This window comes from Alligator mississippiensis, chromosome 11 (genome assembly GCF_030867095.1).
Source record: "Alligator mississippiensis isolate rAllMis1 chromosome 11, rAllMis1, whole genome shotgun sequence".
NCBI classification, from domain to species: domain Eukaryota; kingdom Metazoa; phylum Chordata; order Crocodylia; family Alligatoridae; genus Alligator; species Alligator mississippiensis.
The window spans coordinates 52,740,900-52,768,224 of NC_081834.1; the positions used below are offsets into that span (position 1 = coordinate 52,740,900).

Here is a 27,325-nt window from a genome sequence, read left to right on the forward strand (position 1 = left end):
GGGTGGGAGCGGGCGGCCAGGAAGTGGTTCTCCCAGGGGGACCAGGCGCTGAGGGTGGCTGGGCGCATCCCAGCCATGAGTCTGGCCAGGCTGCTCCGCGGAGCCCGCCAAGTGCCGGTGCGCGGCGTGTGCTGGGAGAAGCAGCCATGCAGGAGTGGCTGCGCTGAGCTCAAAGCGCAGCCTGGCAGCACCTGGATTTCAATGCCAGGAGCGAGGAAGATCAGGCTGGAAGGGCTCGGCCCCGTGCGGGCGGCTCGCAGATCCCCACACCCTGGCATTTGCCCAGTTGGGGAATTCAAGTTGGCCTAAGGTACAAGATGGCTTCCCTCTTGGGAATGCCCAAGTCTCCCCAAGGAGGCAGGCACCAGCCTCGGAAGAAAATGCATAGACCTGTGACAAGGCAAGTGAGACAGCGCTGCAGGAGGCCCTGAGTCTCCGGGCTGCACTTTCCCTGGTGGTCTAGTTGCTGGGATTTGGCGCGTTCATCGCTGAGGCCTGGGTTCCTTTCCCGGCCAAAGAACGTGGGCTTTTTCTCCAGCGCCTCCTTCCAATTCAAGCAAAGCCCAAACAGACATGGGAGTGGCAGGACAACCAGGACCTTGTGTGGCTTCTCAGCTTCAGCTCCAGGCAGGGGGAGGCAGAAGCCAAGAGCTGGCTGAGAGGAGAGGCCGGGAACAACCGCTTTCCAAGGGGGGACTGACTTGGGCAGGTCCAGCACCAAAGCTTGCCCTTGCTAGGCCTGCTCCTGGCAGAGGTGGTGCAGTGGGAGGAACCCTGCCCCCCGCCACTTGATTGGACTGCAGCTGGGCTTTGCCCTATGCAGAGCTGGCCTCCACTCTCCTTCTTGCAGGCCCTTGTATAGTTGATGGTCTTAGATTTTCTCCAGGCAACGGGGAACGTACACAACCACGCAGGGCTTGGTCATGTTCCCCTGCCGCAAAACTGACACGTGCACCCGCACAGCAAGTTTGGGATTGGGGCCCCTGGGCATGGGCTCTTCCCTAGCCAGGGCCTATGTGGGGCTAGCTTCTCCGCAAGGAAGAGAAGCACCCTTCCCCTCTTCTTCCCAAGCAGCTGCATCCTTAGGAACAGAGCCAAGGAGATGGAGACTTTGTGGCAAGCGAGTTTGGGAAGCCGGCCTCCAAGGAGATCTGGCCACCACCTGGTGCCTAGGTCTACCTGGGCCTGGCCTGCCAAATCAAGCGTGATTTCCACAGGGCCTTTTTCTGGTTGACAGCTCTCTTTCCTTTCCAGTCTTTGGGAAAGATGAGGGGCCCAGCACTGAAGCTCCGCACAAGGCCCCCACAAGAGCCACACCCGCTGTGGCTTTGCTCACTTGGAACGCCTACGAGTGTGGGTCAACTCTCGCTGGGCCAAAATTGTGGTCCATATGCGGTAGCGGGGATGGCAATCCGCACGCCCTCTCCCGGAAGGGGCACTGGCACTTCCAATTCCCCGTGTTCTCTTCACATGACAACGGGCCCAGGATTGGAGGTGGGCTGAAGCAGACCCGCAGCCCTGGGCCTGTTCTTCTCTCTGTCCTTGGCCAGCCCCATGCGCAAGCTAGCTCTGACCTGAGATGGAGCTCCTGGATCCCAACAGCATGTGTAGGCCAATGGCTCTCTCTCCTTGCCAAATGGAGGGGAAAAAAGAGACAGGCAGTGGGCAAGAGGGGGAAAAAAGCAGGGAATGGGGCAGGGCGGGGCGGGACGGGACGGGGCGGGGCGGGTGGTTTTTGCACCTGGAAACTGATCTTTTGCCACAAAGGTGAAAGCGCCAAAGCCAAAGCAGTCCAAGCCCCTGACCTTTGAGTTGCCACGTTTGTTGACTCACCGTCGGATCTCTTGTCCTGGCAGGAGCGTTTGGACTGCTCCAGGAGTAGAGACGAGAGCAAGATGAGCTCAGGGCTACAGGAAGCTTGGCTACCCAAAACCATAAGCAAACAAAACCCGCGGCTGCTCCTGTTCCTGTTCTGTGGCACGTCCTGGCCCCAAGTTCCTCCTCCTCCTGCCACAGCGCCTCTCGGACCCTTGCGCCCGAGCCCTGCTGGCAGAGGCTGGGCCTGCCGGGCCCTGGTGCTGACAGCTGATGCAGCCGTTCCCTAAAGACAGTGCAAGGGCAGAAAAGCGAGGCGCGGCCCCTGCCCCCAGCTGCCCGACTAGCTCAGTCGGTAGAGCATGAGACTCTTAATCTCAGGGTCGTGGGTTCGAGCCCCACGTTGGGCGTATGGACCTTTGATCCCACGCGTGCCTTTTGGTCCCAGGCCAAGACTCGGCACCAGCTTGCCCCCAGCCGCCGCTCTTGGCGGGAAGGCACCTGGCACCTCCTGCCCGCACAGCCCCGGCCATGCCATTCACGTTCCTGGGCGCGGCCAGGCCGGTGCCGGGAACACACTGCAGCCACTTCCCCCGGCTGCGAGGGCCAGGGACGGCATGGCGGGTAGCCACTTGGGGAACACAACCAGGACTCGGCCCCACCTCCAAGCGCCGCTGCCCTTGGGGGTGAGGACTCGGGTCTCGTGGGGTGGGAGCGGGCGGCCAGGAAGTGGTTCTCCCAGGGGGACCAGGCGCTGAGGGTGGCTGGGCGCATCCCAGCCATGAGTCTGGCCAGGCTGCTCCGCGGAGCCCGCCAAGTGCCGGTGCGCGGCGTGTGCTGGGAGAAGCAGCCATGCAGGAGTGGCTGCGCTGAGCTCAAAGCGCAGCCTGGCAGCACCTGGATTTCAATGCCAGGAGCGAGGAAGATCAGGCTGGAAGGGCTCGGCCCCGTGCGGGCGGCTCGCAGATCCCCACACCCTGGCATTTGCCCAGTTGGGGAATTCAAGTTGGCCTAAGGTACAAGATGGCTTCCCTCTTGGGAATGCCCAAGTCTCCCCAAGGAGGCAGGCACCAGCCTCGGAAGAAAATGCAGGGACCTGTGACAAGGCAAGTGAGACAGCGCTGCAGGAGGCCCTGAGTCTCCGGGCTGCACTTTCCCTGGTGGTCTAGTTGCTGGGATTTGGCGCGTTCATCGCTGAGGCCTGGGTTCCTTTCCCGGCCAAAGAACGTGGGCTTTTTCTCCAGCGCCTCCTTCCAATTCAAGCAAAGCCCAAACAGACATGGGAGTGGCAGGACAACCAGGACCTTGTGTGGCTTCTCAGCTTCAGCTCCAGGCAGGGGGAGGCAGAAGCCAAGAGCTGGCTGAGAGGAGAGGCCGGGAACAACCGCTTTCCAAGGGGGGACTGACTTGGGCAGGTCCAGCACCAAAGCTTGCCCTTGCTAGGCCTGCTCCTGGCAGAGGTGGTGCAGTGGGAGGAACCCTGCCCCCCGCCACTTGATTGGACTGCAGCTGGGCTTTGCCCTATGCAGAGCTGGCCTCCACTCTCCTTCTTGCAGGCCCTTGTATAGTTGATGGTCTTAGATTTTCTCCAGGCAACGGGGAACTTACACAACCACGCAGGGCTTGGTCATGTTCCCCTGCCGCAAAACTGACACGTGCACCCGCACAGCAAGTTTGGGATTGGGGCCCCTGGGCATGGGCTCTTCCCTAGCCAGGGCCTATGTGGGGCTAGCTTCTCCGCAAGGAAGAGAAGCACCCTTCCCCTCTTCTTCCCAAGCAGCTGCATCCTTAGGAACAGAGCCAAGGAGATGGAGACTTTGTGGCAAGCGAGTTTGGGAAGCCGGCCTCCAAGGAGATCTGGCCACCACCTGGTGCCTAGGTCTACCTGGGCCTGGCCTGCCAAATCAAGCGTGATTTCCACAGGGCCTTTTTCTGGTTGACAGCTCTCTTTCCTTTCCAGTCTTTGGGAAAGATGAGGGGCCCAGCACTGAAGCTCCGCACAAGGCCCCCACAAGAGCCACACCCGCTGTGGCTTTGCTCACTTGGAACGCCTACGAGTGTGGGTCAACTCTCGCTGGGCCAAAATTGTGGTCCATATGCGGTAGCGGGGATGGCAATCCGCACGCCCTCTCCCGGAAGGGGCACTGGCACTTCCAATTCCCCGTGTTCTCTTCACATGACAACGGGCCCAGGATTGGAGGTGGGCTGAAGCAGACCCGCAGCCCTGGGCCTGTTCTTCTCTCTGTCCTTGGCCAGCCCCATGCGCAAGCTAGCTCTGACCTGAGATGGAGCTCCTGGATCCCAACAGCATGTGTAGGCCAATGGCTCTCTCTCCTTGCCAAATGGAGGGGAAAAAAGAGACAGGCAGTGGGCAAGAGGGGGAAAAAAGCAGGGAATGGGGCAGGGCGGGGCGGGACGGGACGGGGCGGGGCGGGGCGGGTGGTTTTTGCACCTGGAAACTGATCTTTTGCCACAAAGGTGAAAGCGCCAAAGCCAAAGCAGTCCAAGCCCCTGACCTTTGAGTTGCCACGTTTGTTGACTCACCGTCGGATCTCTTGTCCTGGCAGGAGCGTTTGGACTGCTCCAGGAGTAGAGACGAGAGCAAGATGAGCTCAGGGCTACAGGAAGCTTGGCTACCCAAAACCATAAGCAAACAAAACCCGCGGCTGCTCCTGTTCCTGTTCTGTGGCACGTCCTGGCCCCAAGTTCCTCCTCCTCCTGCCACAGCGCCTCTCGGACCCTTGCGCCCGAGCCCTGCTGGCAGAGGCTGGGCCTGCCGGGCCCTGGTGCTGACAGCTGATGCAGCCGTTCCCTAAAGACAGTGCAAGGGCAGAAAAGCGAGGCGCGGCCCCTGCCCCCAGCTGCCCGACTAGCTCAGTCGGTAGAGCATGAGACTCTTAATCTCAGGGTCGTGGGTTCGAGCCCCACGTTGGGCGTATGGACCTTTGATCCCACGCGTGCCTTTTGGTCCCAGGCCAAGACTCGGCACCAGCTTGCCCCCAGCCGCCGCTCTTGGCGGGAAGGCACCTGGCACCTCCTGCCCGCACAGCCCCGGCCATGCCATTCACGTTCCTGGGCGCGGCCAGGCCGGTGCCGGGAACACACTGCAGCCACTTCCCCCGGCTGCGAGGGCCAGGGACGGCATGGCAGGTAGCCACTTGGGGAACACAACCAGGACTCGGCCCCACCTCCAAGCGCCGCTGCCCTTGGGGGTGAGGACTCGGGTCTCGTGGGGTGGGAGCGGGCGGCCAGGAAGTGGTTCTCCCAGGGGGACCAGGCGCTGAGGGTGGCTGGGCGCATCCCAGCCATGAGTCTGGCCAGGCTGCTCCGCAGAGCCCGCCAAGTGCCGGTGCGCGGCGTGTGCTGGGAGAAGCAGCCATGCAGGAGTGGCTGCGCTGAGCTCAAAGCGCAGCCTGGCAGCACCTGGATTTCAATGCCAGGAGCGAGGAAGATCAGGCTGGAAGGGCTCGGCCCCGTGCGGGCGGCTCGCAGATCCCCACACCCTGGCATTTGCCCAGTTGGGGAATTCAAGTTGGCCTAAGGTACAAGATGGCTTCCCTCTTGGGAATGCCCAAGTCTCCCCAAGGAGGCAGGCACCAGCCTCGGAAGAAAATGCAGGGACCTGTGACAAGGCAAGTGAGACAGCGCTGCAGGAGGCCCTGAGTCTCCGGGCTGCACTTTCCCTGGTGGTCTAGTTGCTGGGATTTGGCGCGTTCATCGCTGAGGCCTGGGTTCCTTTCCCGGCCAAAGAACGTGGGCTTTTTCTCCAGCGCCTCCTTCCAATTCAAGCAAAGCCCAAACAGACATGGGAGTGGCAGGACAACCAGGACCTTGTGTGGCTTCTCAGCTTCAGCTCCAGGCAGGGGGAGGCAGAAGCCAAGAGCTGGCTGAGAGGAGAGGCCGGGAACAACCGCTTTCCAAGGGGGGACTGACTTGGGCAGGTCCAGCACCAAAGCTTGCCCTTGCTAGGCCTGCTCCTGGCAGAGGTGGTGCAGTGGGAGGAACCCTGCCCCCCGCCACTTGATTGGACTGCAGCTGGGCTTTGCCCTATGCAGAGCTGGCCTCCACTCTCCTTCTTGCAGGCCCTTGTATAGTTGATGGTCTTAGATTTTCTCCAGGCAACGGGGAACTTACACAACCACGCAGGGCTTGGTCATGTTCCCCTGCCGCAAAACTGACACGTGCACCCGCACAGCAAGTTTGGGATTGGGGCCCCTGGGCATGGGCTCTTCCCTAGCCAGGGCCTATGTGGGGCTAGCTTCTCCGCAAGGAAGAGAAGCACCCTTCCCCTCTTCTTCCCAAGCAGCTGCATCCTTAGGAACAGAGCCAAGGAGATGGAGACTTTGTGGCAAGCGAGTTTGGGAAGCCGGCCTCCAAGGAGATCTGGCCACCACCTGGTGCCTAGGTCTACCTGGGCCTGGCCTGCCAAATCAAGCGTGATTTCCACAGGGCCTTTTTCTGGTTGACAGCTCTCTTTCCTTTCCAGTCTTTGGGAAAGATGAGGGGCCCAGCACTGAAGCTCCGCACAAGGCCCCCACAAGAGCCACACCCGCTGTGGCTTTGCTCACTTGGAACGCCTACGAGTGTGGGTCAACTCTCGCTGGGCCAAAATTGTGGTCCATATGCGGTAGCGGGGATGGCAATCCGCACGCCCTCTCCCGGAAGGGGCACTGGCACTTCCAATTCCCCGTGTTCTCTTCACATGACAACGGGCCCAGGATTGGAGGTGGGCTGAAGCAGACCCGCAGCCCTGGGCCTGTTCTTCTCTCTGTCCTTGGCCAGCCCCATGCGCAAGCTAGCTCTGACCTGAGATGGAGCTCCTGGATCCCAACAGCATGTGTAGGCCAATGGCTCTCTCTCCTTGCCAAATGGAGGGGAAAAAAGAGACAGGCAGTGGGCAAGAGGGGGAAAAAAGCAGGGAATGGGGCAGGGCGGGGCGGGACGGGACGGGGCGGGGCGGGTGGTTTTTGCACCTGGAAACTGATCTTTTGCCACAAAGGTGAAAGCGCCAAAGCCAAAGCAGTCCAAGCCCCTGACCTTTGAGTTGCCACGTTTGTTGACTCACCGTCGGATCTCTTGTCCTGGCAGGAGCGTTTGGACTGCTCCAGGAGTAGAGACGAGAGCAAGATGAGCTCAGGGCTACAGGAAGCTTGGCTACCCAAAACCATAAGCAAACAAAACCCGCGGCTGCTCCTGTTCCTGTTCTGTGGCACGTCCTGGCCCCAAGTTCCTCCTCCTCCTGCCACAGCGCCTCTCGGACCCTTGCGCCCGAGCCCTGCTGGCAGAGGCTGGGCCTGCCGGGCCCTGGTGCTGACAGCTGATGCAGCCGTTCCCTAAAGACAGTGCAAGGGCAGAAAAGCGAGGCGCGGCCCCTGCCCCCAGCTGCCCGACTAGCTCAGTCGGTAGAGCATGAGACTCTTAATCTCAGGGTCGTGGGTTCGAGCCCCACGTTGGGCGTATGGACCTTTGATCCCACGCGTGCCTTTTGGTCCCAGGCCAAGACTCGGCACCAGCTTGCCCCCAGCCGCCGCTCTTGGCGGGAAGGCACCTGGCACCTCCTGCCCGCACAGCCCCGGCCATGCCATTCACGTTCCTGGGCGCGGCCAGGCCGGTGCCGGGAACACACTGCAGCCACTTCCCCCGGCTGCGAGGGCCAGGGACGGCATGGCGGGTAGCCACTTGGGGAACACAACCAGGACTCGGCCCCACCTCCAAGCGCCGCTGCCCTTGGGGGTGAGGACTCGGGTCTCGTGGGGTGGGAGCGGGCGGCCAGGAAGTGGTTCTCCCAGGGGGACCAGGCGCTGAGGGTGGCTGGGCGCATCCCAGCCATGAGTCTGGCCAGGCTGCTCCGCGGAGCCCGCCAAGTGCCGGTGCGCGGCGTGTGCTGGGAGAAGCAGCCATGCAGGAGTGGCTGCGCTGAGCTCAAAGCGCAGCCTGGCAGCACCTGGATTTCAATGCCAGGAGCGAGGAAGATCAGGCTGGAAGGGCTCGGCCCCGTGCGGGCGGCTCGCAGATCCCCACACCCTGGCATTTGCCCAGTTGGGGAATTCAAGTTGGCCTAAGGTACAAGATGGCTTCCCTCTTGGGAAAGCCCAAGTCTCCCCAAGGAGGCAGGCACCAGCCTCGGAAGAAAATGCAGGGACCTGTGACAAGGCAAGTGAGACAGCGCTGCAGGAGGCCCTGAGTCTCCGGGCTGCACTTTCCCTGGTGGTCTAGTTGCTGGGATTTGGCGCGTTCATCGCTGAGGCCTGGGTTCCTTTCCCGGCCAAAGAACGTGGGCTTTTTCTCCAGCGCCTCCTTCCAATTCAAGCAAAGCCCAAACAGACATGGGAGTGGCAGGACAACCAGGACCTTGTGTGGCTTCTCAGCTTCAGCTCCAGGCAGGGGGAGGCAGAAGCCAAGAGCTGGCTGAGAGGAGAGGCCGGGAACAACCGCTTTCCAAGGGGGGACTGACTTGGGCAGGTCCAGCACCAAAGCTTGCCCTTGCTAGGCCTGCTCCTGGCAGAGGTGGTGCAGTGGGAGGAACCCTGCCCCCCGCCACTTGATTGGACTGCAGCTGGGCTTTGCCCTATGCAGAGCTGGCCTCCACTCTCCTTCTTGCAGGCCCTTGTATAGTTGATGGTCTTAGATTTTCTCCAGGCAACGGGGAACTTACACAACCACGCAGGGCTTGGTCATGTTCCCCTGCCGCAAAACTGACACGTGCACCCGCACAGCAAGTTTGGGATTGGGGCCCCTGGGCATGGGCTCTTCCCTAGCCAGGGCCTATGTGGGGCTAGCTTCTCCGCAAGGAAGAGAAGCACCCTTCCCCTCTTCTTCCCAAGCAGCTGCATCCTTAGGAACAGAGCCAAGGAGATGGAGACTTTGTGGCAAGCGAGTTTGGGAAGCCGGCCTCCAAGGAGATCTGGCCACCACCTGGTGCCTAGGTCTACCTGGGCCTGGCCTGCCAAATCAAGCGTGATTTCCACAGGGCCTTTTTCTGGTTGACAGCTCTCTTTCCTTTCCAGTCTTTGGGAAAGATGAGGGGCCCAGCACTGAAGCTCCGCACAAGGCCCCCACAAGAGCCACACCCGCTGTGGCTTTGCTCACTTGGAACGCCTACGAGTGTGGGTCAACTCTCGCTGGGCCAAAATTGTGGTCCATATGCGGTAGCGGGGATGGCAATCCGCACGCCCTCTCCCGGAAGGGGCACTGGCACTTCCAATTCCCCGTGTTCTCTTCACATGACAACGGGCCCAGGATTGGAGGTGGGCTGAAGCAGACCCGCAGCCCTGGGCCTGTTCTTCTCTCTGTCCTTGGCCAGCCCCATGCGCAAGCTAGCTCTGACCTGAGATGGAGCTCCTGGATCCCAACAGCATGTGTAGGCCAATGGCTCTCTCTCCTTGCCAAATGGAGGGGAAAAAAGAGACAGGCAGTGGGCAAGAGGGGGAAAAAAGCAGGGAATGGGGCAGGGCGGGGCGGGACGGGGCGGGGCGGGTGGTTTTTGCACCTGGAAACTGATCTTTTGCCACAAAGGTGAAAGCGCCAAAGCCAAAGCAGTCCAAGCCCCTGACCTTTGAGTTGCCACGTTTGTTGACTCACCGTCGGATCTCTTGTCCTGGCAGGAGCGTTTGGACTGCTCCAGGAGTAGAGACGAGAGCAAGATGAGCTCAGGGCTACAGGAAGCTTGGCTACCCAAAACCATAAGCAAACAAAACCCGCGGCTGCTCCTGTTCCTGTTCTGTGGCACGTCCTGGCCCCAAGTTCCTCCTCCTCCTGCCACAGCGCCTCTCGGACCCTTGCGCCCGAGCCCTGCTGGCAGAGGCTGGGCCTGCCGGGCCCTGGTGCTGACAGCTGATGCAGCCGTTCCCTAAAGACAGTGCAAGGGCAGAAAAGCGAGGCGCGGCCCCTGCCCCCAGCTGCCCGACTAGCTCAGTCGGTAGAGCATGAGACTCTTAATCTCAGGGTCGTGGGTTCGAGCCCCACGTTGGGCGTATGGACCTTTGATCCCACGCGTGCCTTTTGGTCCCAGGCCAAGACTCGGCACCAGCTTGCCCCCAGCCGCCGCTCTTGGCGGGAAGGCACCTGGCACCTCCTGCCCGCACAGCCCCGGCCATGCCATTCACGTTCCTGGGCGCGGCCAGGCCGGTGCCGGGAACACACTGCAGCCACTTCCCCCGGCTGCGAGGGCCAGGGACGGCATGGCGGGTAGCCACTTGGGGAACACAACCAGGACTCGGCCCCACCTCCAAGCGCCGCTGCCCTTGGGGGTGAGGACTCGGGTCTCGTGGGGTGGGAGCGGGCGGCCAGGAAGTGGTTCTCCCAGGGGGACCAGGCGCTGAGGGTGGCTGGGCGCATCCCAGCCATGAGTCTGGCCAGGCTGCTCCGCGGAGCCCGCCAAGTGCCGGTGCGCGGCGTGTGCTGGGAGAAGCAGCCATGCAGGAGTGGCTGCGCTGAGCTCAAAGCGCAGCCTGGCAGCACCTGGATTTCAATGCCAGGAGCGAGGAAGATCAGGCTGGAAGGGCTCGGCCCCGTGCGGGCGGCTCGCAGATCCCCACACCCTGGCATTTGCCCAGTTGGGGAATTCAAGTTGGCCTAAGGTACAAGATGGCTTCCCTCTTGGGAATGCCCAAGTCTCCCCAAGGAGGCAGGCACCAGCCTCGGAAGAAAATGCAGGGACCTGTGACAAGGCAAGTGAGACAGCGCTGCAGGAGGCCCTGAGTCTCCGGGCTGCACTTTCCCTGGTGGTCTAGTTGCTGGGATTTGGCGCGTTCATCGCTGAGGCCTGGGTTCCTTTCCCGGCCAAAGAACGTGGGCTTTTTCTCCAGCGCCTCCTTCCAATTCAAGCAAAGCCCAAACAGACATGGGAGTGGCAGGACAACCAGGACCTTGTGTGGCTTCTCAGCTTCAGCTCCAGGCAGGGGGAGGCAGAAGCCAAGAGCTGGCTGAGAGGAGAGGCCGGGAACAACCGCTTTCCAAGGGGGGACTGACTTGGGCAGGTCCAGCACCAAAGCTTGCCCTTGCTAGGCCTGCTCCTGGCAGAGGTGGTGCAGTGGGAGGAACCCTGCCCCCCGCCACTTGATTGGACTGCAGCTGGGCTTTGCCCTATGCAGAGCTGGCCTCCACTCTCCTTCTTGCAGGCCCTTGTATAGTTGATGGTCTTAGATTTTCTCCAGGCAACGGGGAACTTACACAACCACGCAGGGCTTGGTCATGTTCCCCTGCCGCAAAACTGACACGTGCACCCGCACAGCAAGTTTGGGATTGGGGCCCCTGGGCATGGGCTCTTCCCTAGCCAGGGCCTATGTGGGGCTAGCTTCTCCGCAAGGAAGAGAAGCACCCTTCCCCTCTTCTTCCCAAGCAGCTGCATCCTTAGGAACAGAGCCAAGGAGATGGAGACTTTGTGGCAAGCGAGTTTGGGAAGCCGGCCTCCAAGGAGATCTGGCCACCACCTGGTGCCTAGGTCTACCTGGGCCTGGCCTGCCAAATCAAGCGTGATTTCCACAGGGCCTTTTTCTGGTTGACAGCTCTCTTTCCTTTCCAGTCTTTGGGAAAGATGAGGGGCCCAGCACTGAAGCTCCGCACAAGGCCCCCACAAGAGCCACACCCGCTGTGGCTTTGCTCACTTGGAACGCCTACGAGTGTGGGTCAACTCTCGCTGGGCCAAAATTGTGGTCCATATGCGGTAGCGGGGATGGCAATCCGCACGCCCTCTCCCGGAAGGGGCGCTGGCACTTCCAATTCCCCGTGTTCTCTTCACATGACAACGGGCCCAGGATTGGAGGTGGGCTGAAGCAGACCCGCAGCCCTGGGCCTGTTCTTCTCTCTGTCCTTGGCCAGCCCCATGCGCAAGCTAGCTCTGACCTGAGATGGAGCTCCTGGATCCCAACAGCATGTGTAGGCCAATGGCTCTCTCTCCTTGCCAAATGGAGGGGAAAAAAGAGACAGGCAGTGGGCAAGAGGGGGAAAAAAGCAGGGAATGGGGCAGGGCGGGGCGGGGCGGGTGGTTTTTGCACCTGGAAACTGATCTTTTGCCACAAAGGTGAAAGCGCCAAAGCCAAAGCAGTCCAAGCCCCTGACCTTTGAGTTGCCACGTTTGTTGACTCACCGTCGGATCTCTTGTCCTGGCAGGAGCGTTTGGACTGCTCCAGGAGTAGAGACGAGAGCAAGATGAGCTCAGGGCTACAGGAAGCTTGGCTACCCAAAACCATAAGCAAACAAAACCCGCGGCTGCTCCTGTTCCTGTTCTGTGGCACGTCCTGGCCCCAAGTTCCTCCTCCTCCTGCCACAGCGCCTCTCGGACCCTTGCGCCCGAGCCCTGCTGGCAGAGGCTGGGCCTGCCGGGCCCTGGTGCTGACAGCTGATGCAGCCGTTCCCTAAAGACAGTGCAAGGGCAGAAAAGCGAGGCGCGGCCCCTGCCCCCAGCTGCCCGACTAGCTCAGTCGGTAGAGCATGAGACTCTTAATCTCAGGGTCGTGGGTTCGAGCCCCACGTTGGGCGTATGGACCTTTGATCCCACGCGTGCCTTTTGGTCCCAGGCCAAGACTCGGCACCAGCTTGCCCCCAGCCGCCGCTCTTGGCGGGAAGGCACCTGGCACCTCCTGCCCGCACAGCCCCGGCCATGCCATTCACGTTCCTGGGCGCGGCCAGGCCGGTGCCGGGAACACACTGCAGCCACTTCCCCCGGCTGCGAGGGCCAGGGACGGCATGGCGGGTAGCCACTTGGGGAACACAACCAGGACTCGGCCCCACCTCCAAGCGCCGCTGCCCTTGGGGGTGAGGACTCGGGTCTCGTGGGGTGGGAGCGGGCGGCCAGGAAGTGGTTCTCCCAGGGGGACCAGGCGCTGAGGGTGGCTGGGCGCATCCCAGCCATGAGTCTGGCCAGGCTGCTCCGCGGAGCCCGCCAAGTGCCGGTGCGCGGCGTGTGCTGGGAGAAGCAGCCATGCAGGAGTGGCTGCGCTGAGCTCAAAGCGCAGCCTGGCAGCACCTGGATTTCAATGCCAGGAGCGAGGAAGATCAGGCTGGAAGGGCTCGGCCCCGTGCGGGCGGCTCGCAGATCCCCACACCCTGGCATTTGCCCAGTTGGGGAATTCAAGTTGGCCTAAGGTACAAGATGGCTTCCCTCTTGGGAATGCCCAAGTCTCCCCAAGGAGGCAGGCACCAGCCTCGGAAGAAAATGCAGGGACCTGTGACAAGGCAAGTGAGACAGCGCTGCAGGAGGCCCTGAGTCTCCGGGCTGCACTTTCCCTGGTGGTCTAGTTGCTGGGATTTGGCGCGTTCATCGCTGAGGCCTGGGTTCCTTTCCCGGCCAAAGAACGTGGGCTTTTTCTCCAGCGCCTCCTTCCAATTCAAGCAAAGCCCAAACAGACATGGGAGTGGCAGGACAACCAGGACCTTGTGTGGCTTCTCAGCTTCAGCTCCAGGCAGGGGGAGGCAGAAGCCAAGAGCTGGCTGAGAGGAGAGGCCGGGAACAACCGCTTTCCAAGGGGGGACTGACTTGGGCAGGTCCAGCACCAAAGCTTGCCCTTGCTAGGCCTGCTCCTGGCAGAGGTGGTGCAGTGGGAGGAACCCTGCCCCCCGCCACTTGATTGGACTGCAGCTGGGCTTTGCCCTATGCAGAGCTGGCCTCCACTCTCCTTCTTGCAGGCCCTTGTATAGTTGATGGTCTTAGATTTTCTCCAGGCAACGGGGAACGTACACAACCACGCAGGGCTTGGTCATGTTCCCCTGCCGCAAAACTGACACGTGCACCCGCACAGCAAGTTTGGGATTGGGGCCCCTGGGCATGGGCTCTTCCCTAGCCAGGGCCTATGTGGGGCTAGCTTCTCCGCAAGGAAGAGAAGCACCCTTCCCCTCTTCTTCCCAAGCAGCTGCATCCTTAGGAACAGAGCCAAGGAGATGGAGACTTTGTGGCAAGCGAGTTTGGGAAGCCGGCCTCCAAGGAGATCTGGCCACCACCTGGTGCCTAGGTCTACCTGGGCCTGGCCTGCCAAATCAAGCGTGATTTCCACAGGGCCTTTTTCTGGTTGACAGCTCTCTTTCCTTTCCAGTCTTTGGGAAAGATGAGGGGCCCAGCACTGAAGCTCCGCACAAGGCCCCCACAAGAGCCACACCCGCTGTGGCTTTGCTCACTTGGAACGCCTACGAGTGTGGGTCAACTCTCGCTGGGCCAAAATTGTGGTCCATATGCGGTAGCGGGGATGGCAATCCGCACGCCCTCTCCCAGAAGGGGCACTGGCACTTCCAATTCCTCGTGTTCTCTTCACATGACAACGGGCCCAGGATTGGAGGTGGGCTGAAGCAGACCCGCAACCCTGGGCCTGTTCTTCTCTCTGTCCTTGGCCAGCCCCATGCGCAAGCTAGCTCTGACCTGAGATGGAGCTCCTGGTTCCCAACAGCATGTGTAGGCCAATGGCTCTCTCTCCTTGCCAAATGGAGGGGAAAAAAGAGACAGGCAGTGGGCAAGAGGGGGAAAAAAGCAGGGAATGGGGCAGGGCGGGGCGGGACGGGGCGGGGCGGGTGGTTTTTGCACCTGGAAACTGATCTTTTGCCACAAAGGTGAAAGCGCCAAAGCCAAAGCAGTCCAAGCCCCTGACCTTTGAGTTGCCACGTTTGTTGACTCACCGTCGGATCTCTTGTCCTGGCAGGAGCGTTTGGACTGCTCCAGGAGTAGAGACGAGAGCAAGATGAGCTCAGGGCTACAGGAAGCTTGGCTACCCAAAACCATAAGCAAACAAAACCCGCGGCTGCTCCTGTTCCTGTTCTGTGGCACGTCCTGGCCCCAAGTTCCTCCTCCTCCTGCCACAGCGCCTCTCGGACCCTTGCGCCCGAGCCCTGCTGGCAGAGGCTGGGCCTGCCGGGCCCTGGTGCTGACAGCTGATGCAGCCGTTCCCTAAAGACAGTGCAAGGGCAGAAAAGCGAGGCGCGGCCCCTGCCCCCAGCTGCCCGACTAGCTCAGTCGGTAGAGCATGAGACTCTTAATCTCAGGGTCGTGGGTTCGAGCCCCACGTTGGGCGTATGGACCTTTGATCCCACGCGTGCCTTTTGGTCCCAGGCCAAGACTCGGCACCAGCTTGCCCCCAGCCGCCGCTCTTGGCAGGAAGGCACCTGGCACCTCCTGCCCGCACAGCCCCGGCCATGCCATTCACGTTCCTGGGCGCGGCCAGGCCGGTGCCGGGAACACACTGCAGCCACTTCCCCCGGCTGCGAGGGCCAGGGACGGCATGGCGGGTAGCCACTTGGGGAACACAACCAGGACTCGGCCCCACCTCCAAGCGCCGCTGCCCTTGGGGGTGAGGACTCGGGTCTCGTGGGGTGGGAGCGGGCGGCCAGGAAGTGGTTCTCCCAGGGGGACCAGGCGCTGAGGGTGGCTGGGCGCATCCCAGCCATGAGTCTGGCCAGGCTGCTCCGCGGAGCCCGCCAAGTGCCGGTGCGCGGCGTGTGCTGGGAGAAGCAGCCATGCAGGAGTGGCTGCGCTGAGCTCAAAGCGCAGCCTGGCAGCACCTGGATTTCAATGCCAGGAGCGAGGAAGATCAGGCTGGAAGGGCTCGGCCCCGTGCGGGCGGCTCGCAGATCCCCACACCCTGGCATTTGCCCAGTTGGGGAATTCAAGTTGGCCTAAGGTACAAGATGGCTTCCCTCTTGGGAATGCCCAAGTCTCCCCAAGGAGGCAGGCACCAGCCTCGGAAGAAAATGCAGGGACCTGTGACAAGGCAAGTGAGACAGCGCTGCAGGAGGCCCTGAGTCTCCGGGCTGCACTTTCCCTGGTGGTCTAGTTGCTGGGATTTGGCGCGTTCATCGCTGAGGCCTGGGTTCCTTTCCCGGCCAAAGAACGTGGGCTTTTTCTCCAGCGCCTCCTTCCAATTCAAGCAAAGCCCAAACAGACATGGGAGTGGCAGGACAACCAGGACCTTGTGTGGCTTCTCAGCTTCAGCTCCAGGCAGGGGGAGGCAGAAGCCAAGAGCTGGCTGAGAGGAGAGGCCGGGAACAACCGCTTTCCAAGGGGGGACTGACTTGGGCAGGTCCAGCACCAAAGCTTGCCCTTGCTAGGCCTGCTCCTGGCAGAGGTGGTGCAGTGGGAGGAACCCTGCCCCCCGCCACTTGATTGGACTGCAGCTGGGCTTTGCCCTATGCAGAGCTGGCCTCCACTCTCCTTCTTGCAGGCCCTTGTATAGTTGATGGTCTTAGATTTTCTCCAGGCAACGGGGAACTTACACAACCACGCAGGGCTTGGTCATGTTCCCCTGCCGCAAAACTGACACGTGCACCCGCACAGCAAGTTTGGGATTGGGGCCCCTGGGCATGGGCTCTTCCCTAGCCAGGGCCTATGTGGGGCTAGCTTCTCCGCAAGGAAGAGAAGCACCCTTCCCCTCTTCTTCCCAAGCAGCTGCATCCTTAGGAACAGAGCCAAGGAGATGGAGACTTTGTGGCAAGCGAGTTTGGGAAGCCGGCCTCCAAGGAGATCTGGCCACCACCTGGTGCCTAGGTCTACCTGGGCCTGGCCTGCCAAATCAAGCGTGATTTCCACAGGGCCTTTTTCTGGTTGACAGCTCTCTTTCCTTTCCAGTCTTTGGGAAAGATGAGGGGCCCAGCACTGAAGCTCCGCACAAGGCCCCCACAAGAGCCACACCCGCTGTGGCTTTGCTCACTTGGAACGCCTACGAGTGTGGGTCAACTCTCGCTGGGCCAAAATTGTGGTCCATATGCGGTAGCGGGGATGGCAATCCGCACGCCCTCTCCCGGAAGGGGCACTGGCACTTCCAATTCCCCGTGTTCTCTTCACATGACAACGGGCCCAGGATTGGAGGTGGGCTGAAGCAGACCCGCAGCCCTGGGCCTGTTCTTCTCTCTGTCCTTGGCCAGCCCCATGCGCAAGCTAGCTCTGACCTGAGATGGAGCTCCTGGATCCCAACAGCATGTGTAGGCCAATGGCTCTCTCTCCTTGCCAAATGGAGGGGAAAAAAGAGACAGGCAGTGGGCAAGAGGGGGAAAAAAGCAGGGAATGGGGCAGGGCGGGGCGGGACGGGGCGGGGCGGGTGGTTTTTGCACCTGGAAACTGATCTTTTGCCACAAAGGTGAAAGCGCCAAAGCCAAAGCAGTCCAAGCCCCTGACCTTTGAGTTGCCACGTTTGTTGACTCACCGTCGGATCTCTTGTCCTGGCAGGAGCGTTTGGACTGCTCCAGGAGTAGAGACGAGAGCAAGATGAGCTCAGGGCTACAGGAAGCTTGGCTACCCAAAACCATAAGCAAACAAAACCCGCGGCTGCTCCTGTTCCTGTTCTGTGGCACGTCCTGGCCCCAAGTTCCTCCTCCTCCTGCCACAGCGCCTCTCGGACCCTTGCGCCCGAGCCCTGCTGGCAGAGGCTGGGCCTGCCGGGCCCTGGTGCTGACAGCTGATGCAGCCGTTCCCTAAAGACAGTGCAAGGGCAGAAAAGCGAGGCGCGGCCCCTGCCCCCAGCTGCCCGACTAGCTCAGTCGGTAGAGCATGAGACTCTTAATCTCAGGGTTGTGGGTTCGAGCCCCACGTTGGGCGTATGGACCTTTGATCCCACGCGTGCCTTTTGGTCCCAGGCCAAGACTCGGCACCAGCTTGCCCCCAGCCGCCGCTCTTGGCGGGAAGGCACCTGGCACCTCCTGCCCACACATCCCCGGCCATGCCATTCACGTTCCTGGGCGCGGCCAGGCCGGTGCCGGGAACACACTGCAGCCACTTCCCCCGGCTGCGAGGGCCAGGGACGGCATGGCGGGTAGCCACTTGGGGAACACAACCAGGACTCGGCCCCACCTCCAAGCGCCGCTGCCCTTGGGGGTGAGGACTCGGGTCTCGTGGGGTGGGAGCGGGCGGCCAGGAAGTGGTTCTCCCAGGGGGACCAGGCGCTGAGGGTGGCTGGGCGCATCCCAGCCATGAGTCTGGCCAGGCTGCTCCGCGGAGCCCGCCAAGTGCCGGTGCGCGGCGTGTGCTGGGAGAAGCAGCCATGCAGGAGTGGCTGCGCTGAGCTCAAAGCGCAGCCTGGCAGCACCTGGATTTCAATGCCAGGAGCGAGGAAGATCAGGCTGGAAGGGCTCGGCCCCGTGCGGGCGGCTCGCAGATCCCCACACCCTGGCATTTGCCCAGTTGGGGAATTCAAGTTGGCCTAAGGTACAAGATGGCTTCCCTCTTGGGAATGCCCAAGTCTCCCCAAGGAGGCAGGCACCAGCCTCGGAAGAAAATGCAGGGACCTGTGACAAGGCAAGTGAGACAGCGCTGCAGGAGGCCCTGAGTCTCCGGGCTGCACTTTCCCTGGTGGTCTAGTTGCTGGGATTTGGCGCGTTCATCGCTGAGGCCTGGGTTCCTTTCCCGGCCAAAGAACGTGGGCTTTTTCTCCAGCGCCTCCTTCCAATTCAAGCAAAGCCCAAACAGACTTGGGAGTGGCAGGACAACCAGGACCTTGTGTGGCTTCTCAGCTTCAGCTCCAGGCAGGGGGAGGCAGAAGCCAAGAGCTGGCTGAGAGGAGAGGCCGGGAACAACCGCTTTCCAAGGGGGGACTGACTTGGGCAGGTCCAGCACCAAAGCTTGCCCTTGCTAGGCCTGCTCCTGGCAGAGGTGGTGCAGTGGGAGGAACCCTGCCCCCCGCCACTTGATTGGACTGCAGCTGGGCTTTGCCCTATGCAGAGCTGGCCTCCACTCTCCTTCTTGCAGGCCCTTGTATAGTTGATGGTCTTAGATTTTCTCCAGGCAACGGGGAACTTACACAACCACACAGGGCTTGGTCATGTTCCCCTGCCGCAAAACTGACACGTGCACCCGCACAGCAAGTTTGGGATTGGGGCCCCTGGGCATGGGCTCTTCCCTAGCCAGGGCCTATGTGGGGCTAGCTTCTCCGCAAGGAAGAGAAGCACCCTTCCCCTCTTCTTCCCAAGCAGCTGCATCCTTAGGAACAGAGCCAAGGAGATGGAGACTTTGTGGCAAGCGAGTTTGGGAAGCCGGCCTCCAAGGAGATCTCGCCACCACCTGGTGCCTAGGTCTACCTGGGCCTGGCCTGCCAAATCAAGCGTGATTTCCACAGGGCCTTTTTCTGGTTGACAGCTCTCTTTCCTTTCCAGTCTTTGGGAAAGATGAGGGGCCCAGCACTGAAGCTCCGCACAAGGCCCCCACAAGAGCCACACCCGCTGTGGCTTTGCTCACTTGGAACGCCTACGAGTGTGGGTCAACTCTCGCTGGGCCAAAATTGTGGTCCATATGCGGTAGCGGGGATGGCAATCCGCACGCCCTCTCCCAGAAGGGGCACTGGCACTTCCAATTCCTCGTGTTCTCTTCACATGACAACGGGCCCAGGATTGGAGGTGGGCTGAAGCAGACCCGCAGCCCTGGGCCTGTTCTTCTCTCTGTCCTTGGCCAGCCCCATGCGCAAGCTAGCTCTGACCTGAGATGGAGCTCCTGGTTCCCAACAGCATGTGTAGGCCAATGGCTCTCTCTCCTTGCCAAATGGAGGGGAAAAAAGAGACAGGCAGTGGGCAAGAGGGGGAAAAAAGCAGGGAATGGGGCAGGGCGTAGCGGGACGGGGCGGGGCGGGTGGTTTTTGCACCTGGAAACTGATCTTTTGCCACAAAGGTGAAAGCGCCAAAGCCAAAGCAGTCCAAGCCCCTGACCTTTGAGTTGCCACGTTTGTTGACTCACCGTCGGATCTCTTGTCCTGGCAGGAGCGTTTGGACTGCTCCAGGAGTAGAGACGAGAGCAAGATGAGCTCAGGGCTACAGGAAGCTTGGCTACCCAAAACCATAAGCAAACAAAACCCGCGGCTGCTCCTGTTCCTGTTCTGTGGCACGTCCTGGCCCCAAGTTCCTCCTCCTCCTGCCACAGCGCCTCTCGGACCCTTGCGCCCGAGCCCTGCTGGCAGAGGCTGGGCCTGCCGGGCCCTGGTGCTGACAGCTGACGCAGCCGTTCCCTAAAGACAGTGCAAGGGCAGAAAAGCGAGGCGCGGGCCCTGGCCACAGCTGTCCGACTAGCTCAGTCGGTAGAGCATGAGACTCTTAATCTCAGGGTCGTGGGTTCGAGCCCCATGTTGGGCGTATGGACCTTTGATCCCACGCGTGCCTTTTGGTCCCAGGCCAAGACTCGGCACCAGCTTGCCCCCAGCCGCCGCTCTTGGCGGGAAGGCACCTGGCACCTCCTGCCCGCACAGCCCCGGCCATGCCATTCACGTTCCTGGGCGCGGCCAGGCCGGTGCCGGGAACACACTGCAGCCACTTCCCCCGGCTGCGAGGGCCAGGGACGGCATGGCGGGTAGCCACTTGGGGAACACAACCAGGACTCGGCCCCACCTCCAAGCGCCGCTGCCCTTGGGGGTGAGGACTCGGGTCTCGTGGGGTGGGAGCGGGCGGCCAGGAAGTGGTTCTCCCAGGGGGACCAGGCGCTGAGGGTGGCTGGGCGCATCCCAGCCATGAGTCTGGCCAGGCTGCTCCGCGGAGCCCGCCAAGTGCCGGTGCGCGGCGTGTGCTGGGAGAAGCAGCCATGCAGGAGTGGCTGCGCTGAGCTCAAAGCGCAGCCTGGCAGCACCTGGATTTCAATGCCAGGAGCGAGGAAGATCAGGCTGGAAGGGCTCGGCCCCGTGCGGGCGGCTCGCAGATCCCCACACCCTGGCATTTGCCCAGTTGGGGAATTCAAGTTGGCCTAAGGTACAAGATGGCTTCCCTCTTGGGAATGCCCAAGTCTCCCCAAGGAGGCAGGCACCAGCCTCGGAAGAAAATGCAGGGACCTGTGACAAGGCAAGTGAGACAGCGCTGCAGGAGGCCCTGAGTCTCCGGGCTGCACTTTCCCTGGTGGTCTAGTTGCTGGGATTTGGCGCGTTCATCGCTGAGGCCTGGGTTCCTTTCCCGGCCAAAGAACGTGGGCTTTTTCTCCAGCGCCTCCTTCCAATTCAAGCAAAGCCCAAACAGACATGGGAGTGGCAGGACAACCAGGACCTTGTGTGGCTTCTCAGCTTCAGCTCCAGGCAGGGGGAGGCAGAAGCCAAGAGCTGGCTGAGAGGAGAGGCCGGGAACAACCGCTTTCCAAGGGGGGACTGACTTGGGCAGGTCCAGCACCAAAGCTTGCCCTTGCTAGGCCTGCTCCTGGCAGAGGTGGTGCAGTGGGAGGAACCCTGCCCCCCGCCACTTGATTGGACTGCAGCTGGGCTTTGCCCTATGCAGAGCTGGCCTCCACTCTCCTTCTTGCAGGCCCTTGTATAGTTGATGGTCTTAGATTTTCTCCAGGCAACGGGGAACTTTCACAACCACGCAGGGCTTGGTCATGTTCCCCTGCCGCAAAACTGACACGTGCACCCGCACAGCAAGTTTGGGATTGGGGCCCCTGGGCATGGGCTCTTCCCTAGCCAGGGCCTATGTGGGGCTAGCTTCTCCGCAAGGAAGAGAAGCACCCTTCCCCTCTTCTTCCCAAGCAGCTGCATCCTTAGGAACAGAGCCAAGGAGATGGGGACTTTGTGGCAAGCGAGTTTGGGAAGCCGGCCTCCAAGGAGATCTGGCCACCACCTGGTGCCTAGGTCTACCTGGGCCTGGCCTGCCAAATCAAGCGTGATTTCCACAGGGCCTTTTTCTGGTTGACAGCTCTCTTTCCTTTCCAGTCTTTCGGAAAGATGAGGGGCCCAGCACTGAAGCTCCGCACAAGGCCCCCACAAGAGCCACACCCGCTGTGGCTTTGCTCACTTGGAACGCCTACGAGTGTGGGTCAACTCTCGCTGGGCCAAAATTGTGGTCCATATGCGGTAGCGGGGATGGCAATCCGCACGCCCTCTCCCAGAAGGGGCACTGGCACTTCCAATTCCTCGTGTTCTCTTCACATGACAACGGGCCCAGGATTGGAGGTGGGCTGAAGCAGACCCGCAACCCTGGGCCTGTTCTTCTCTCTGTCCTTGGCCAGCCCCATGCGCAAGCTAGCTCTGACCTGAGATGGAGCTCCTGGTTCCCAACAGCATGTGTAGGCCAATGGCTCTCTCTCCTTGCCAAATGGAGGGGAAAAAAGAGACAGGCAGTGGGCAAGAGGGGGAAAAAAGCAGGGAATGGGGCGGGGCGGGGCGGAGCGGGACGGGGCGGGGCGGGTGGTTTTTGCACCTGGAAACTGATCTTTTGCCACAAAGGTGAAAGCGCCAAAGCCAAAGCAGTCCAAGCCCCTGACCTTTGAGTTGCCACGTTTGTTGACTCACCGTCGGATCTCTTGTCCTGGCAGGAGCGTTTGGACTGCTCCAGGAGTAGAGACGAGAGCAAGATGAGCTCAGGGCTACAGGAAGCTTGGCTACCCAAAACCATAAGCAAACAAAACCCGCGGCTGCTCCTGTTCCTGTTCTGTGGCACGTCCTGGCCCCAAGTTCCTCCTCCTCCTGCCACAGCGCCTCTCGGACCCTTGCGCCCGAGCCCTGCTGGCAGAGGCTGGGCCTGCCGGGCCCTGGTGCTGACAGCTGACGCAGCCGTTCCCTAAAGACAGTGCAAGGGCAGAAAAGCGAGGCGCGGGCCCTGGCCACAGCTCTCCGACTAGCTCAGTCGGTAGAGCATGAGACTCTTAATCTCAGGGTCGTGGGTTCGAGCCCCATGTTGGGCGTATGGACTTTTGATCCCACGCGTGCCTTTTGGTCCCAGGCCAAGACTCGGCACCAGCTTGCCCCCAGCCGCCGCTCTTGGCGGGAAGGCACCTGGCACCTCCTGCCCGCACAGCCCCGGCCATGCCATTCACGTTCCTGGGCGCGGCCAGGCCGGTGCCGGGAACACACTGCAGCCACTTCCCCCGGCTGCGAGGGCCAGGGACGGCATGGCGGGTAGCCACTTGGGGAACACAACCAGGACTCGGCCCCACCTCCAAGCGCCGCTGCCCTTGGGGGTGAGGACTCGGGTCTCGTGGGGTGGGAGCGGGCGGCCAGGAAGTGGTTCTCCCAGGGGGACCAGGCGCTGAGGGTGGCTGGGCGCATCCCAGCCATGAGTCTGGCCAGGCTGCTCCGCGGAGCCCGCCAAGTGCCGGTGCGCGGCGTGTGCTGGGAGAAGCAGCCATGCAGGAGTGGCTGCGCTGAGCTCAAAGCGCAGCCTGGCAGCACCTGGATTTCAATGCCAGGAGCGAGGAAGATCAGGCTGGAAGGGCTCGGCCCCGTGCGGGCGGCTCGCAGATCCCCACACCCTGGCATTTGCCCAGTTGGGGAATTCAAGTTGGCCTAAGGTACAAGATGGCTTCCCTCTTGGGAATGCCCAAGTCTCCCCAAGGAGGCAGGCACCAGCCTCGGAAGAAAATGCAGGGACCTGTGACAAGGCAAGTGAGACAGCGCTGCAGGAGGCCCTGAGTCTCCGGGCTGCACTTTCCCTGGTGGTCTAGTTGCTGGGATTTGGCGCGTTCATCGCTGAGGCCTGGGTTCCTTTCCCGGCCAAAGAACGTGGGCTTTTTCTCCAGCGCCTCCTTCCAATTCAAGCAAAGCCCAAACAGACATGGGAGTGGCAGGACAACCAGGACCTTGTGTGGCTTCTCAGCTTCAGCTCCAGGCAGGGGGAGGCAGAAGCCAAGAGCTGGCTGAGAGGAGAGGCCGGGAACAACCGCTTTCCAAGGGGGGACTGACTTGGGCAGGTCCAGCACCAAAGCTTGCCCTTGCTAGGCCTGCTCCTGGCAGAGGTGGTGCAGTGGGAGGAACCCTGCCCCCCGCCACTTGATTGGACTGCAGCTGGGCTTTGCCCTATGCAGAGCTGGCCTCCACTCTCCTTCTTGCAGGCCCTTGTATAGTTGATGGTCTTAGATTTTCTCCAGGCAACGGGGAACTTACACAACCACACAGGGCTTGGTCATGTTCCCCTGCCGCAAAACTGACACGTGCACCCGCACAGCAAGTTTGGGATTGGGGCCCCTGGGCATGGGCTCTTCCCTAGCCAGGGCCTATGTGGGGCTAGCTTCTCCGCAAGGAAGAGAAGCACCCTTCCCCTCTTCTTCCCAAGCAGCTGCATCCTTAGGAACAGAGCCAAGGAGATGGAGACTTTGTGGCAAGCGAGTTTGGGAAGCCGGCCTCCAAGGAGATCTGGCCACCACCTGGTGCCTAGGTCTACCTGGGCCTGGCCTGCCAAATCAAGCGTGATTTCCACAGGGCCTTTTTCTGGTTGACAGCTCTCTTTCCTTTCCAGTCTTTGGGAAAGATGAGGGGCCCAGCACTGAAGCTCCGCACAAGGCCCCCACAAGAGCCACACCCGCTGTGGCTTTGCTCACTTGGAACGCCTACGAGTGTGGGTCAACTCTCGCTGGGCCAAAATTGTGGTCCATATGCGGTAGCGGGGATGGCAATCCGCACGCCCTCTCCCGGAAGGGGCACTGGCACTTCCAATTCCCCGTGTTCTCTTCACATGACAACGGGCCCAGGATTGGAGGTGGGCTGAAGCAGACCCGCAGCCCTGGGCCTGTTCTTCTCTCTGTCCTTGGCCAGCCCCATGCGCAAGCTAGCTCTGACCTGAGATGGAGCTCCTGGATCCCAACAGCATGTGTAGGCCAATGGCTCTCTCTCCTTGCCAAATGGAGGGGAAAAAAGAGACAGGCAGTGGGCAAGAGGGGGAAAAAAGCAGGGAATGGGGCAGGGCGGGGCGGGACGGGGCGGGGCGGGTGGTTTTTGCACCTGGAAACTGATCTTTTGCCACAAAGGTGAAAGCGCCAAAGCCAAAGCAGTCCAAGCCCCTGACCTTTGAGTTGCCACGTTTGTTGACTCACCGTCGGATCTCTTGTCCTGGCAGGAGCGTTTGGACTGCTCCAGGAGTAGAGACGAGAGCAAGATGAGCTCAGGGCTACAGGAAGCTTGGCTACCCAAAACCATAAGCAAACAAAACCCGCGGCTGCTCCTGTTCCTGTTCTGTGGCACGTCCTGGCCCCAAGTTCCTCCTCCTCCTGCCACAGCGCCTCTCGGACCCTTGCGCCCGAGCCCTGCTGGCAGAGGCTGGGCCTGCCGGGCCCTGGTGCTGACAGCTGATGCAGCCGTTCCCTAAAGACAGTGCAAGGGCAGAAAAGCGAGGCGCGGCCCCTGCCCCCAGCTGCCCGACTAGCTCAGTCGGTAGAGCATGAGACTCTTAATCTCAGGGTCGTGGGTTCGAGCCCCACGTTGGGCGTATGGACCTTTGATCCCACGCGTGCCTTTTGGTCCCAGGCCAAGACTCGGCACCAGCTTGCCCCCAGCCGCCGCTCTTGGCGGGAAGGCACCTGGCACCTCCTGCCCGCACAGCCCCGGCCATGCCATTCACGTTCCTGGGCGCGGCCAGGCCGGTGCCGGGAACACACTGCAGCCACTTCCCCCGGCTGCGAGGGCCAGGGACGGCATGGCGGGTAGCCACTTGGGGAACACAACCAGGACTCGGCCCCACCTCCAAGCGCCGCTGCCCTTGGGGGTGAGGACTCGGGTCTCGTGGGGTGGGAGCGGGCGGCCAGGAAGTGGTTCTCCCAGGGGGACCAGGCGCTGAGGGTGGCTGGGCGCATCCCAGCCATGAGTCTGGCCAGGCTGCTCCGCGGAGCCCGCCAAGTGCCGGTGCGCGGCGTGTGCTGGGAGAAGCAGCCATGCAGGAGTGGCTGCGCTGAGCTCAAAGCGCAGCCTGGCAGCACCTGGATTTCAATGCCAGGAGCGAGGAAGATCAGGCTGGAAGGGCTCGGCCCCGTGCGGGCGGCTCGCAGATCCCCACACCCTGGCATTTGCCCAGTTGGGGAATTCAAGTTGGCCTAAGGTACAAGATGGCTTCCCTCTTGGGAATGCCCAAGTCTCCCCAAGGAGGCAGGCACCAGCCTCGGAAGAAAATGCAGGGACCTGTGACAAGGCAAGTGAGACAGCGCTGCAGGAGGCCCTGAGTCTCCGGGCTGCACTTTCCCTGGTGGTCTAGTTGCTGGGATTTGGCGCGTTCATCGCTGAGGCCTGGGTTCCTTTCCCGGCCAAAGAACGTGGGCTTTTTCTCCAGCGCCTCCTTCCAATTCAAGCAAAGCCCAAACAGACATGGGAGTGGCAGGACAACCAGGACCTTGTGTGGCTTCTCAGCTTCAGCTCCAGGCAGGGGGAGGCAGAAGCCAAGAGCTGGCTGAGAGGAGAGGCCGGGAACAACCGCTTTCCAAGGGGGGACTGACTTGGGCAGGTCCAGCACCAAAGCTTGCCCTTGCTAGGCCTGCTCCTGGCAGAGGTGGTGCAGTGGGAGGAACCCTGCCCCCCGCCACTTGATTGGACTGCAGCTGGGCTTTGCCCTATGCAGAGCTGGCCTCCACTCTCCTTCTTGCAGGCCCTTGTATAGTTGATGGTCTTAGATTTTCTCCAGGCAACGGGGAACTTACACAACCACGCAGGGCTTGGTCATGTTCCCCTGCCGCAAAACTGACACGTGCACCCGCACAGCAAGTTTGGGATTGGGGCCCCTGGGCATGGGCTCTTCCCTAGCCAGGGCCTATGTGGGGCTAGCTTCTCCGCAAGGAAGAGAAGCACCCTTCCCCTCTTCTTCCCAAGCAGCTGCATCCTTAGGAACAGAGCCAAGGAGATGGAGACTTTGTGGCAAGCGAGTTTGGGAAGCTGGCCTCCAAGGAGATCTGGCCACCACCTGGTGCCTAGGTCTACCTGGGCCTGGCCTGCCAAATCAAGCGTGATTTCCACAGGGCCTTTTTCTGGTTGACAGCTCTCTTTCCTTTCCAGTCTTTGGGAAAGATGAGGGGCCCAGCACTGAAGCTCCGCACAAGGCCCCCACAAGAGCCACACCCGCTGTGGCTTTGCTCACTTGGAACGCCTACGAGTGTGGGTCAACTCTCGCTGGGCCAAAATTGTGGTCCATATGCGGTAGCGGGGATGGCAATCCGCACGCCCTCTCCCGGAAGGGGCACTGGCACTTCCAATTCCCCGTGTTCTCTTCACATGACAACGGGCCCAGGATTGGAGGTGGGCTGAAGCAGACCCGCAGCCCTGGGCCTGTTCTTCTCTCTGTCCTTGGCCAGCCCCATGCGCAAGCTAGCTCTGACCTGAGATGGAGCTCCTGGATCCCAACAGCATGTGTAGGCCAATGGCTCTCTCTCCTTGCCAAATGGAGGGGAAAAAAGAGACAGGCAGTGGGCAAGAGGGGGAAAAAAGCAGGGAATGGGGCAGGGCGGGGCGGGACGGGACGGGGCGGGGCGGGGCGGGTGGTTTTTGCACCTGGAAACTGATCTTTTGCCACAAAGGTGAAAGCGCCAAAGCCAAAGCAGTCCAAGCCCCTGACCTTTGAGTTGCCACGTTTGTTGACTCACCGTCGGATCTCTTGTCCTGGCAGGAGCGTTTGGACTGCTCCAGGAGTAGAGACGAGAGCAAGATGAGCTCAGGGCTACAGGAAGCTTGGCTACCCAAAACCATAAGCAAACAAAACCCGCGGCTGCTCCTGTTCCTGTTCTGTGGCACGTCCTGGCCCCAAGTTCCTCCTCCTCCTGCCACAGCGCCTCTCGGACCCTTGCGCCCGAGCCCTGCTGGCAGAGGCTGGGCCTGCCGGGCCCTGGTGCTGACAGCTGATGCAGCCGTTCCCTAAAGACAGTGCAAGGGCAGAAAAGCGAGGCGCGGCCCCTGCC

General features: G+C 61.4%; 10 non-coding genes across 10 annotated transcripts; all 10 read left to right on the plus strand.

The window, feature by feature from the left end:
• The first annotated feature begins 2,152 nt into the window (after positions 1-2,152).
• TRNAK-CUU (transfer RNA lysine (anticodon CUU)) lies at positions 2,153-2,225 on the plus strand. The gene has a single exon. It is a non-coding gene; the product is annotated as a tRNA-Lys (tRNA).
• A 2,453-nt stretch (positions 2,226-4,678) lies between these two features.
• TRNAK-CUU (transfer RNA lysine (anticodon CUU)) lies at positions 4,679-4,751 on the plus strand. Its single transcript has one exon. It is a non-coding gene; the product is annotated as a tRNA-Lys (tRNA).
• A 2,448-nt stretch (positions 4,752-7,199) lies between these two features.
• On the plus strand, positions 7,200-7,272 carry TRNAK-CUU (transfer RNA lysine (anticodon CUU)). The gene has a single exon. It is a non-coding gene; the product is annotated as a tRNA-Lys (tRNA).
• Positions 7,273-9,715: 2,443 nt separating this feature from the next.
• On the plus strand, positions 9,716-9,788 carry TRNAK-CUU (transfer RNA lysine (anticodon CUU)). The gene has a single exon. It is a non-coding gene; the product is annotated as a tRNA-Lys (tRNA).
• Positions 9,789-12,221: 2,433 nt separating this feature from the next.
• On the plus strand, positions 12,222-12,294 carry TRNAK-CUU (transfer RNA lysine (anticodon CUU)). Its single transcript has one exon. It is a non-coding gene; the product is annotated as a tRNA-Lys (tRNA).
• A 2,443-nt stretch (positions 12,295-14,737) lies between these two features.
• Positions 14,738-14,810, plus strand: TRNAK-CUU (transfer RNA lysine (anticodon CUU)). Its single transcript has one exon. It is a non-coding gene; the product is annotated as a tRNA-Lys (tRNA).
• Positions 14,811-17,253: 2,443 nt separating this feature from the next.
• TRNAK-CUU (transfer RNA lysine (anticodon CUU)) lies at positions 17,254-17,326 on the plus strand. Its single transcript has one exon. It is a non-coding gene; the product is annotated as a tRNA-Lys (tRNA).
• A 2,443-nt stretch (positions 17,327-19,769) lies between these two features.
• Positions 19,770-19,842, plus strand: TRNAK-CUU (transfer RNA lysine (anticodon CUU)). Its single transcript has one exon. It is a non-coding gene; the product is annotated as a tRNA-Lys (tRNA).
• A 2,445-nt stretch (positions 19,843-22,287) lies between these two features.
• On the plus strand, positions 22,288-22,363 carry TRNAK-CUU (transfer RNA lysine (anticodon CUU)). The gene has a single exon. It is a non-coding gene; the product is annotated as a tRNA-Lys (tRNA).
• Positions 22,364-24,806: 2,443 nt separating this feature from the next.
• On the plus strand, positions 24,807-24,879 carry TRNAK-CUU (transfer RNA lysine (anticodon CUU)). Its single transcript has one exon. It is a non-coding gene; the product is annotated as a tRNA-Lys (tRNA).
• The last annotated feature ends 2,446 nt before the right edge of the window (positions 24,880-27,325 follow it).